The following is a 12,722-nucleotide window of genomic DNA, read 5'->3' as shown; positions in this document are numbered from 1 at the left end:
CAGTGTGATGGGAGGCTTGCTGGAGAATGAAGGCCAGGTAGGCAGTGAAGAGAGTGAGTTAGAAACTCTCTCCCTTCCCACTGTTTAAGCAGAATATGTTAGTCAGGGGGGAATCTGCATCCATCTCACTGACCTTCTGCTGGGCACCAAGCCCATCTCCAGCCGGAGCCGCTCGGAGCTGTGCAGACAGTGTTTTCCTTCATGTGGCATTTTTGTTTGACCAAGAATGAATCTCTGAATTTCCAGGGCTGTCAACCCCTTCCCAACGCACCAGGAGCAGCCTGGGGCTGGACCTTGGCTTTCGTTCCCTGTTCTGCCACCCTGCACCTGGTACAATCACGCCTCGCAGTGCTGCCACGCTCCTACGTGCCCACAGGTCTCTCAAATTACCTCCGACTGTGGGGTGGGAAGGAGAAGGGTAAAGCTGAGATGGACACGTGGGAGGAAAAGAGGGAGGAGAGCTGCAAACAGTGCATGCATGGAGAGGAAGAGGAGGGTGTCAGAAGACATGGAGGTACAAAGTATGGGTGTAATGGTGGGGATTTCAGAGGAGCTGGAGCACCACAGGGGAGTAAAAAGAGCCAGAAGGAATAGAGTGGATGAAAGGAGTGAAAAGGAATGGGAGAAGCTGAGCAGCTGGGCTTCACAAACTTCACAACCAACATCCATACCTCGCAGGGCTTTGGAGTGCTTTATTTCAGGTCTCCTACTTGTTGTACACGCTCCCTTCATGTTTGTCCTCTCCACCTTTCGAAGCGTGCTCAGTGGCTCCAAGCTACTCCGCAGTTTTTCCCCAGCTTCTCTCCGGGGCTGCATGCTGGTACCTGCAAACACAGGAGGATAAAGGAGAGGGAAGCAATGTAGTGAACCAAATGCAGTGTGGGAAGCTGGGGTCTGGACATGGAAAAAGTTGCCTTTTTGGGGGGGAGAGGACATGACGACTGAAGAAGATTGAATGTTCCAAAACTTTGCTTACAGGGAGTTAAATTTCCTTAATTTCCTTTCAGGAAGTACAGAAACAGAGAGTGGCTGAAAGCAAGCATGGAAACCCTGGAGATACAGAATTGCGTTGCACATGCTGTTTGCAATGCGACTTCAACTCTGCCCTCTGGGCGCTGTGCCACAGCAGGGCCCTCACCCGCACACCAGCACCCTCCCTCACCCGCCATTGCAGTCGCACTGGAAACGAGCATGGAGGACTCCTGGACAGACTGTAACGTCTCCCTTGCTGTGGCAAAATGCATGGGAAGGTCACACACAGCAAACAGGTGCAAGCTAGGCTTGGCCTATGTTCAAGTGCTGAGCCTACACATGTCACACTAGAAGTTATCTTGACTTTTCCCTTTCTATACAGATTCCTTCTGCGAGATGGCCTTGCTCACCTCTCCCAATGACCAGAAGATCACACTGATGTACACCACCAGGCTGTGGACGATTCCTGCAGCAAGAGATTACTACAGGCACATCGGCCAAACCTCTGTCGGCAAACCAAATAACCTACATCTCTCAACATAGACCTTGCACTGTATCACGATATCAGCTTTTCCAAGCTGCTCCAATGGATAATCAATACAGCTACAGTCAACACAGTTAATACACTCAGAATAGATGCAGACAAATGCTGGATTTCCAATGTGTTGTCTGTGATTCTAATAATAGCATATCCAAAGAGAGTGTCTCAGGTCTATTTATTAGGCTCCTCACTTTTTGCCGTGCCATTCCCAGGAGCTAATGACAGCAGGACACAGTTAAGATTGTGTTGGGGAGAGATATTTCTTTTAGTGTTTCATTGCTGACTTCTCAGACATTACAGTCCTGTGAAAGTCGCAGTTTTCTAGAAAGGCAGGGAGACACCACATTAACTGTGCAGCAACAAATGTTCCGAGCACTGAATAATGGTGAAAGAAGGCAGTTCAGTGCACACAGTGCTTTATGGTCAAGTATAGGAGTGCATCCTGTTCACAAGGAGATTACAGTCTAAATGAGGAACTATACAAAGAAGAACAATTAGAAAAGGGGAGGGAGGATGGACAAGGTAAGTTACCAAATTTAACTGTAGGTGGGACAGACACATCTTGCTATTTTCAGCTTTTTAATCAAATTGGCATCCTGTGTTTAAAGACTACTAGGAATTACTGCAGAAGGTTCAGTCCCGGAAGAAGGACCAGGAGATTTTCTGTCTGGATAGGCTGCGTGGCACATGGGTTTAGGGGTATCAGAGGCCATAGGCTATGCAGGCATCAGAGCACACAAGCAAGTGGCTGTCTCTAGCCCCAGGTCAAAGGAAGATGTCCTTTTTCCCATGCGAGGGAGGGCTACCCTCGCAACTTGAAGTCCAAAAAAAAATTTCTGGTCTGCACAGAGTGCAAGGATTCCAAGGGATGGGGGATTTCTCTGGAATTTAGCAAAAGCAAAATCATGATCAGCTATGGCACTACCAAAGTGCTGGCAAACTGGTAACACAGTGAAAGGCGTCCGTCCTGCATCCTACCTAACCAAACATGTTCCAAGGGTGAATTGGACTTCCCAAAACTTTGCCCATGCCACACATAAAACGTTGAATGGCGTGGTGTTGCTGTCAGCGTCATGAAACAGTCACACAGTTTCTGACAGGAGACTCCTATGCAGCAGCCTTGGGTATGATGTTCCAATACTTCAGGCTGGGTTTGTTTCTGCTGATCTCCCCAACAATTATATCATACACGCACATCATCACTCTTGCGTCAGAGTATCATTCAGGATAGAAAGCCCTTTGCAGGTTTATTTCTACCTCTGCTGCACTGTCGCTCAAAGTCTCAGAGAGGCCATTTTGGCCAAACTCATTCAAGAGCTAAATCTATTTCATACCACGGGTAAATCCAGCCTGCTTCCCCTCTTTCTTTTTGTATAAAACCTTGCAGCACCTGTGTCCAGCTCATACCTGTGCAGGGGGAGAGGCAGAGAGAGAGGGCAAGGCTACCTTCTGACCCGCGTGACAGGGCTTTCTGCCTTTTATAAGTGAGATGAAGGGGCTTGAAGGCTGAATGGTTGAAGCTGAATAACGGTGGCTGTAGGCCTGGTCCTCCCCTGCATGATTACTGGAGGAGGTGCTCCCTGTGACCCACTGGCTTGTCACTATGGAGCAATCCAGTATCTCCCCTCTGCGCTGTGGGGACAGCACTGGTACTTTTTCTTTCTGGCTGGCTTTTTCCCTCCCCTGTCACCATCAAAGAGAGGAAAGAGAGGCAGGAAATAATTCAGGGAGCGGGGTCAGACTGACTCTCCGCAACCCTGCCCCTTATTGCAGTGCAGTCTGTAATGACTGGTGGAAGAGCCCTCAACTCCATACGCTGGCTGGTCCCAGCCCACGGTGGGTGAAGGTCTGACTGCGTTGCCCTGACACTTGGAGGGGAAGGGTTGCAGCAGATGAGCACGGGCTTGCAGGGCAGGCAGAAGTGAGGGTTGCTTACCCATACCTGCTATCGCTTAGGACCATCCTGACCAATCGGCTTTGCCAAATCTGTCCTTGGCTGAACTCCACTGCAGTCACTGGAGTTACAGGCGGTGAGCTGCACATTTTGACTATTATCCTGTGAAGTTATAAACTGACTCCCAGCACATCTGGCTCCATTTTGGATCGAGAAGCTATCTTCTTGATCTCTAAAAAGCCAATAAAACAACTATTTACTGTGAGATGCCCAGCCAGAAAAGCTTCTGCTCATCTCATTTTCTTTTATCCATTGCATTGGGAAATCTGTTTGAAAGCAAGACTTTGCAGTGGTCATTAGCAGTTCGTAGTCCTTTAATTCATCAGAGCACTCACAGGCACCTGATGAGACCATAGCAGAGCTGGGCTAAAGCATCCCCAGGGGTCCAGGCTCGTTGTTCAGTGCTCAGCCCTGCTCTCTTCCCTCTGCTCTGGTTGCCCTTTGGTGCAACCCCCCAAACCCCGACCCAGTGCTGCAGGGCAGGAAGAGACAACAGAAGCTGGGGAACTTACCACGGAGAGGACAGGTTCAGTCACACCAGGCTAGGAGGTGGAGGCGGATGTTGAGTTTGCTTAGAAGTCGATATTCTGTGTGTAAATATTCTTCTTAGCCAGTAGTCTCCCCTCCCATCTTGCCTAGCGGAGGAATTAAAAACGTTTGGCAGCTGAGCACGTTTGCTACAAAACCTTAAAGAACCAAAAAAGCATCCCCAGAGCCAGCTAAGGCTCGAGCCTGTGACTATCACGAACACCCTTCTGGCTTTGTCCTTACTGCTGTCGTTACTTTCAGCGGAGTCTGGGAGCAGAATTAGGCTCCCTGACTCTCCCCCCACCAGGGCTCCCTGCTTCAGCTGGAGCGAGCCGCAGAGAGGCCACAGGTGCATTTTAGGCCCCCACCGCTCCTCCACGTCTCTCTGTTACCCTGTGGACAAGCCCCACGGCCAAGCTCCCCAGTCACTCCCCGTGTATTCTCCAGCAGCATTAACTTATGCACACACCATTCACCAATTGTTCAGCATTTTTGTCAATGAAGGCACGGTTTGTGAATTGGAAGAGCACATGCCCCCTTGTGGCTTGACTTCGCTCCCTGCTCCGCGCCGCCAGCCCCCTCCGCGCCCCGGCGGGGGCACCCCGGCAAGGAGAGGCTTCGCTGAAACCTGCGCGGGGGTTAAAAATAGCCCACGGCACCCGGGGAGATGGCCGGAGCATGTCAATGATGAGCTGAAAGGACAGCATGCGAGAAAAAAAAGCAGTTGCTTGAGGAGTAAAGGGATATTTATTTCCACAGGGTTTTAAGAAGGGTTTAGCTAATTGAATTGAACTGAAAAGCAAGGCGGCTGACACATATGCAGAATGCAGTCCCCAGTTCATCCATGGAGCAGGTACAGCGCAGCAAATGGCTTCTGCCTGACCTATATGGCTCAGACACTCGTCAGAGAGCACAAGTGGAGCTGATTCTTCACAGCCTTTTCTCTCCTCACCCCTTCCAGTCCCTAACACGGGATTTTCTGGGGTTGGCTATGGTAGCAGTTTAATTATGAGAACCAGTTTTTACTGAGAACCGAAATGAACCCCATGACCTAATCCACAGAGGGACTCCTGAGAGGACCCGGGTACTACACTTTGGTTTGGGGAATACATGACCAAAGTGCACCCACCAGAGGAGAAGAGGCAAGACCGTCAGTGCAGAGCCCACCCATGGACCTCATTTACAATTAGGGTCACATCCTGCAGCCATTATTCACTGCAAAACCCAAGGAGACAGAAACCAGAACAAACGTCCCAAAGCCAGTGAGAGTGCTGGCGTCACAGGTTGCGAGATTGCTGTCCCCAGGATTGTGGCTGTGGTTAGGAACCGGGAATGCCGGGGCTCCGATCCCAGCTATCACATCACTCCTTTCTTAGGCAAGACTCTGTAAAATGAGTAGTTGGTTCTCCACCTCCTGGGGGCTATGTGGCTGAATTATTGATGGTGGAAGGTGAAAAGCAATAAACAAGAAATCAGCCAAATTGCTAGCATGAGGGAAGAACAGGTATTAATATAATTATGAAAAAATAAAATCTTTGTTCCTGCAAATGTGGGAAGGAGTGCAGTCTCATGGTTACCGGAGACAGGGAGAGGCAGGACTCCTGGTCTGCGACGCTGGCATGTGCATGGCAGCTTGTTAGGTTTGGACTAAACACTCAGATCGGTTTGGTCTTTACTTGTGGTTGCATGTTCTTTGGTCAGGGATTTCCTTGTTACTTTTGGGGAAGCATCTAGCACTGTGGGGCCCATGGGCAATATTATGAAGAGATAGGATGCAAGACATAGAATACACACACACACTTGTGCATGTACATATTTGCGACCCCTTCTTGCGTAACGACGTGTATACATCATTAAAAGCATTTTGGTGTGGGCACCTTACCTTTATGTCTGTACACACAAGGACCTTGATCATGATTAGAGCCTCTGAGAATGGACATAATAAGAGTTTAAAAATACATATGGTAGTGGGTGTTATGAGTGACCTTTGTTTCTTCTGCCTTAGACAGCAAGCCTTGGTTTTCAGTAAGCCTTACACAGTCTTATATAGCTTGTGGGATTTTTTTACTTCATGTGGCTGTCAGTTTAAAATACTCGGGTGGAATATGTAACTTGAATGCTTTCCACCTTCTCCTCTCGCTCTTTGCATGAACCGGCACAGGTTTCTTCTTCTGAGTGAGCAGAGTGTCTTTAATAAAAACTATGGCAGCTAAATCTGGGATTGCCATGTATTCTCTTTCACAGCTCTTGGTTCAAAATATTCAGTCTTGCAGAGAAAGCCCCTTCACACACAGGGAGATCTAGAGCAGCCAGTAAACTAGATCATCTCTCTTTCCTCCTCAGGAGTGCAGAAGAAGAAAGCAGCTTGCTAAGATGTCTTTCTTGGGACCAGCTCCCCTGGCTCCCAAAAAGAGAAGGGGAGTCAGCACTTGGAGAAAAAATGGTAACTGCCACCTGTTCACAGGAGAAAATTACCAGGACTGCAACCCAAATTTCTCCTTGATGCTTTCCAAAGGTACAACACACAAGATGCTATCCAGGAGAAGGCAAAGATGCTTTTGCCCTGCTGGATTTGGAGCTCCTCTTAGAGATGTCTGGAGGGTTATTCTAGTTAGCAAAAGCATCCTGAGGATCCAATATAGCCCAAGATATCTTTGGTGCTCCATGCTACAGAGAGATCAACTCCGTTAAGTCCCTTGTCTCATGCCCACTAAATTAATGAGGAAATTAATACAACGATGCTTCTGCTGAGATGCAATTCTTCCCTGATGTTGCTGGTACCTCTCCCTGCCTTGTTTTCCAACAGAAGTGGGGGTGTAGGAGAGAGGTTGAGGGATTTTTCCCTCTGTTGCCCAGAGTGCAATAACCTGCCCCTTTGAAGGGGGGGATGGGTTTCACCTGGATTTCCTCCTGTCCAGGCCTGAGCCCCATCAGACTGACCTGCTGCAACGTGAGCTGGGGGGGCTCAAGGCTAAACTTGAAGGGTGCTGGAAGCCCCCATTAGTGCTGGTTGTTTTCTGGGGAGAGGTCTAGCCCTGCTGCTGCTGGCCACTGCCACTCCCAAGCGCAGTTCAAAGGGTCGCTCGTTCTTGCTCACCATGTTCGCTCTGGTGTGGACATCGTGCACCAGGGACCTGGTCCCCTCTTTGTGCCATTCACCTGCGATGGCCAAGATAAGAGTCCTTGCCCGCCCATGTTGGGGCAAAGGTGCTCTTCAAGAGGAAATTTGCCCTCCCCTGCCCGTATCCCTAGCACACCTGGTAGCACCCAAGGGGTGACGCTCCCCAGGTCTTTGCATCGATGCAGCCTTAAACAGGGGGTGGGAGGAAGCTGGCTGGCGATGGGCTGCAGAGCTCTTTGTAGTGACATTATTTCTGCATGATAGAAATGATGAATCGAGATGGTTCATTCGTTTTGGACCCAGCATTAGAAGACTGGATGTTAGAAAGCGTCGCATAAACTGGGCAAAGGTACAAGTATGGAGGATAAAACTGCACTATCCATTACCCTGGTGTAAACCCCAGTGGGGTCAGAGCAGTCATATTGCCACAGCTACACCAGCCTGCTGACAGCCGAAGCTGTATTTCGGATTTTTCCTCCCCTCCTTTTCAGCTCCTTGTCACAGTGGGGATGTGACTGTCGGAGTCAGGTAGGGCAGGCAGCCTGTCGTGGCTTGGGAATGGAGACAGGCAGGGGCACCAAGCGGCGGGGCCGGCGGTGGGGAGGTGGGCTGCAGCGAGGTGGGGCTGCGGCGGGGAGCATTTCCTACCCTGCTGCCAGATAACATTTACCTTGGGGATCTCTGGGGTTTGTAATGTGGTTCTTTGGAGCTTCTTCACCCCCCAGCATGTAGGGCTTATGTGCCTGTGTTTAAACATAGACTCAGGCTTGCCAAGTCCCCAGTTTTAGGGAGGAGGGCAGAGGCTGTGGCTCGGCAGAGCACAGCTCGCTCAGCCCCAGCCTGCGTGGTGCCGCAGGGACGCGGAGGGGAGCACGCCACTGATGTAACCCTGTGTCCTGGGGAAGGGTGGGATGTGTGCTGGCACCGTGCTGGTTTTGCGTGGGGGGGTCACGTGGAACGGCTCCCACAAGGTGGTGGTGCGTGGGTGTGTGGGGGCGTCAGGAGGCAGGGGGGCTGCGGCGAGGCCTCCCCCTGGCCCCCCGGGCTCCGGCTGCTGGGAGGGAGCATGGAGCGGGGGTATGGCTAAGCTGTGCTGAATCCCCCTTAAAAATCTGCAGTTTGGTGTCTTACTGGGTTTTATTTCTCTCTCCTGTTCTTCTCTCGCCCTGGAGTTCTGTAGTAGCCCTGAATTAGCATGTCACGTGTATGGCATGTGGAAATGAATCAGGGGCATGTGAGGAGGAGGAGGATGCCTGTGTCTGTGTTTGCATCCAAGGATCTCCTCTCACTCTGTGTTTGCGTAGGTGTCTAGCTCCCTTCTCCCCCCTCCCATCTCTGCCTGCCTCTCTCTCATCCCTCCATCTGGCCAGCCCAGCTCTCCCTGCCAGCTCAAGCAATACCTCAAGCAGAAACGGCAGCTTTGTCCCTGCACCCCGTTAGGAAAATAGGGCGGCCCTAGACTCCAGACATGTACTCAGGGGACAGCATACACACGCATCCCAAATGCAGGCTCCCTTTCCCGCTCCCCCCCTTCCCCAGATTTTTGCTCCTTAGTCAGGACCTCAAGCCCTGCAGACTGCACCAAGGGCAAGCTTATTAACGCTAACAACAACAAAATGCAGTCGCCAGCCCAGCCCCAGAACCTGCCTCTGTTATCTGGTAGGTCGCCCTCACCCCCTTCTAGGGAACTGCCATAGCACACGTCTGCACATAAAGCCAGGCACGAATCAAACCCACCCACGGGCAGAAAGTGGAAACGTCCCCGGTGGGGCGCAGGAGGCAGGCAGGACCCCCAGGGAAAGGGGCCAGGCACAGCGGGGCGAGTGAAGGCTCAGTTCAGTGAGAGCTGAGGGGGCTGGGGAGGAGGCGCCGAGACCCTTTCGGGGGGTCTCACCACACGTGCTGTGGCTCTGCCCTTCGCTGGGCAGTTTTGCCAGCCAAGGTCAGAGCCTGGCACCCCAAAACAGGAATGATGCCGGGGAAGGGATGGGGAGCACACCCTGCACCCAGTCCCCTGTGGCAACTGGCCACACAAGCCCAGAGTCCCCCAGACGCAGTTATGACTCTCACTGGACCAGTTGCGCCCTCCCCACGGGACAAACTCCAGAACTGCTCTTTTTTAAACTCTCCCTCTGTACTGGGTGAGCTGGGATGTTTCTGCATCCCTCAAATCCACTTCCCAAGAGGCAGGTCTCACTCTGACCAGCTCCCAAGCACTCCCAGATCCCAGGCAAGGGTTGCCCCAAGACACTTTCATTCAAAACCCCCTTCCTAACCTGGGAATAGCCACCTCCCTCCTTGAATCGCTCCCAAAACACTTTTTGATGCTTTCAGCTTCCATCCTCTGCCAAGCACCTGAGACGGCTCCCCTTGTCCACCTGCCCTCTGCTCCTCTCCACCTTGCATGCCTTGCCCCCCGCTTTGCCTACCTCCTCTGCTCCGCTCCCTGCCCCTCCTTGCCTTCCAGGCTTTCCCCTGCCCTCCTCTCCTTGCCCGGGGGCCCTGCGCCCTGCTCTGCCCCATGGCCTGCCCTGTCCTGTCCCCCCCGGGGATGGCTGCTGCTGCTGCTGCTGCTACTGGCAAGGTGCAGCCTAGTGTGGCAAGAGGCTATAAATAGCTCTGTAAGCTCCGCTCTCATTGACACCGTTTGGACAGAGGATGGAAAAATAAACAAAGGAAACTCCGTTCGAGCTGAGCTCCAAGCGGCAGCCACATTCCTCATGCTAAATAATAACAGATTTTCCACCAAGGTGTGTGGGTAATATACAGATTGGCATAGGGGGAGAGAGAGAGCAGGAATCAAAACAAATTATACACACCCAGTGCATGTCAATATTTTGGTCCTTCTCATTCTGCCCTGTAGTAGTTAAGCACACAAAGATTGCCTATATTTAGAAAAGGGTATATTTTTAAATACTCCGAGATAGAGATTGTTTCCATTAATAATGGTGGAGCACATTGGAGGAGGCAGACCTGGTGAGGAGCTGTTGAATGTTGCTTTAGTGACATATAGAGGCCTGAGAGATAAAGGACAGGGCAGGAGCAGAACAAATATTTTGAAATCAAGCAGTGATTACCCTGAATTTTGCAGTTGTGTTGCTATTTTTACACAGGGGGCTGTTTGCACTGGGAGATTATTCACAGTTCCCTGGTGCAGAGACTCAGGCAGTGGGAGAAGAACTATATTACCAAGGGTTTATTTTATTTTGTGTTTCTCCTTTTTTTAATTAAGGACAGAATATATTCTGCAGCAGAAAGTTTCAGCTCAGAATGGCTGAAAGCAGGGATGGACACACAAAAAAGTAGCATTTATTACCCAATTATGGGATGCTAACTCAGCCTGGCTTTGGAAGGGCAGTGTCTGCATTTTAACAAAATCCTTTTTTTTCCCCTCCATCCTGTCCTTCCCAAAATAACCTCTCCCAATCTCAGTATTCCTACAGGGATTTTAGTAGTGAATTTTCATTTATATTATGGGAGGAGGTAAACAACCAAATAAGATCTGCACCATAATACGCTAGGAGCTATACATGCCTGGTATTAAGAGACTGCCCAAGAAGCTTAATATGTGAAAAGAGGAGAAAGAGAAGAAATAGAAATGAATAAAGACAAAAGAAAAAAACCAACCTTTACGCTTACTTTATAGCTGGGTAAATGAAAGTTGGGTGACTCACCCAAGGCTATAGAGGCAGTCTGTGGCATTGCTGGGACGCAAAACCAGTTTTTCAGTCTTAGCACAACACCCTTCACGTGATCAAGAAGATGCTTCAATTTTTTTTCTCCTAGATGTTTCTGCTTAGCTATTGCACAGGCAGACTGGTTTCCAGAAGCAGAACTTCCAGCAATTTTCCTATTACGCTCTCATGGAGGGACATGTACCAGTTGGAGTCGCCCTCCCCAGCCGAAGCCCAGCATGGTGCAGGGGGAAACCCCAAGCAGATTTCAGGGCCCTCTCCAAGGTAGAGTGACTCCCATGCTCAGCCTGGCCATGTGGCTCTTGCAGGCAGCCCCTGCCTTGTCCCTGGTGAGCAGGCAGGGGCACCCGGGGCTCAGGGCAGCAGATGCCTGTGATCACGATGGTACTGCCTGGTGCTGGTGGGGCTGCCCAGTCGGGTGTCCCCCCTCCTGGCCCCTGCCAAGCTGAGCCCAAATGTCTCTTGCACCTGTCATCTTCCTCTGTGGCCTCCTAGGAGGGAGTCAGCCTTCACCAGCTATGGCAGTCACTTAATTATCAGATCTGCATGTGCAAATACACCCCTACCTCCTGGCAAAACCCATTCAGGCACCAAGTTTTCCTCACATTTGCATGCACAGAGAACAGACATGGCCTCACAGATAGGAAAGTGCTGGGAGCAGATGCTCCTCAGGCTTTCTCTTGCTTCTGCCACAGTCTAACCTGGGTAAGTAGTGCTACCTTACCCAGGATAGAGCAGGAGTAGCTGGGGAAGCCATGCGATGAGATTAATCAATGTCTTGTAAATGCTTCTGAACTCTGGGTAAATGAGAGTTAGGTGATGGAAGATGCTGCAGAGTTTGGGAACGTGGAGGAGCACCCAACTAGAGGCTTTCTTAACCTGCCCTGCACCACATACGTGCCACGCCTCTGGGAAAGGACAAAGCCCTTCCCCTTCCTCAACTGGCCTTCACCAACACTGGGGTGAACCTCAATCTGTCAGTTCACTTGTGAGGATCTTGGTGGTTTTTTGGTTTTGTTATTTTTTTTATCTTGGAGTGCTCAGCCCACATATTTGAGCTTTTCCCTCACAACTTTCTTACAAACAGATATAGTGAGAGGCAACAGAACCGAGCTGCCTCCTTTCCCCGGAGGGAGAGGGGTGGATAGATCTGGGCATTTCAGGCTAAGCCTACTACACTCGCTGAAAAAACTTCCTTTAAATATACGTGTGGAGTTCAAATCTATGTTCAGCTAAACCTTTGAACAAAAAATAAGTCGACAGCCTCATCCCGCCCGTCTGATGCACGGGCGGCACACCCCACACGCGCGAGCTAGGGATTTTGGGGGAGAAGCAGCGGAGGGATTCCCATTAAGGAAACCCCACTCACTGTCTGCTTGGGTAAGATGCGGGGGAGGGCTCCTCTCCTTCCCAGCGCTACGAACATGAGATCAGTTGCCTCATGGTTGCATAATTCCCTCACTCATCTGGGAATTCATGTGTTACTCCCATTTAGGGCCACTAAGAAAAGCCCCCACCTTTTGGGGATTAGGGGCTGAGGAGTGTGGCTTGAGCGATGTAAATGGGCTTGTGCTCCCACCGTCCATCTGGCACCTCGTGCAAACTCTTCCCTCTTCCAGGCTTTCCTCCCCAAGGGAATCGGCTGCTTCACCTGGGGCTGGAGGTGGGGGTGAGTTAGCACGTGCTCTGCAAGCCCCCCAGGGACTGGAGCCACAACATGGGAACTGAATGGATTTGACCTTTTAGCACAACACGGCTGCGATGTCAGCATGCTGGTAAAGAACAGTGTAGAGGAGAAGACCAGCTATTTCTGGAAAACTAATCTTGCCCTTGCAACCTCCCTCTAGCCTGCTCCTTGGCAACAGAGGGTGGGATGAGATGGACCCTGGTCTCAATTATGTCAGGGTACCA

The sequence above is a fragment of the Ciconia boyciana genome, chromosome 6 (assembly GCF_034638445.1).
Source record: "Ciconia boyciana chromosome 6, ASM3463844v1, whole genome shotgun sequence".
Lineage (NCBI taxonomy): Eukaryota > Metazoa > Chordata > Aves > Ciconiiformes > Ciconiidae > Ciconia > Ciconia boyciana.
Note: the sequence above shows the minus strand (reverse complement) of the source record.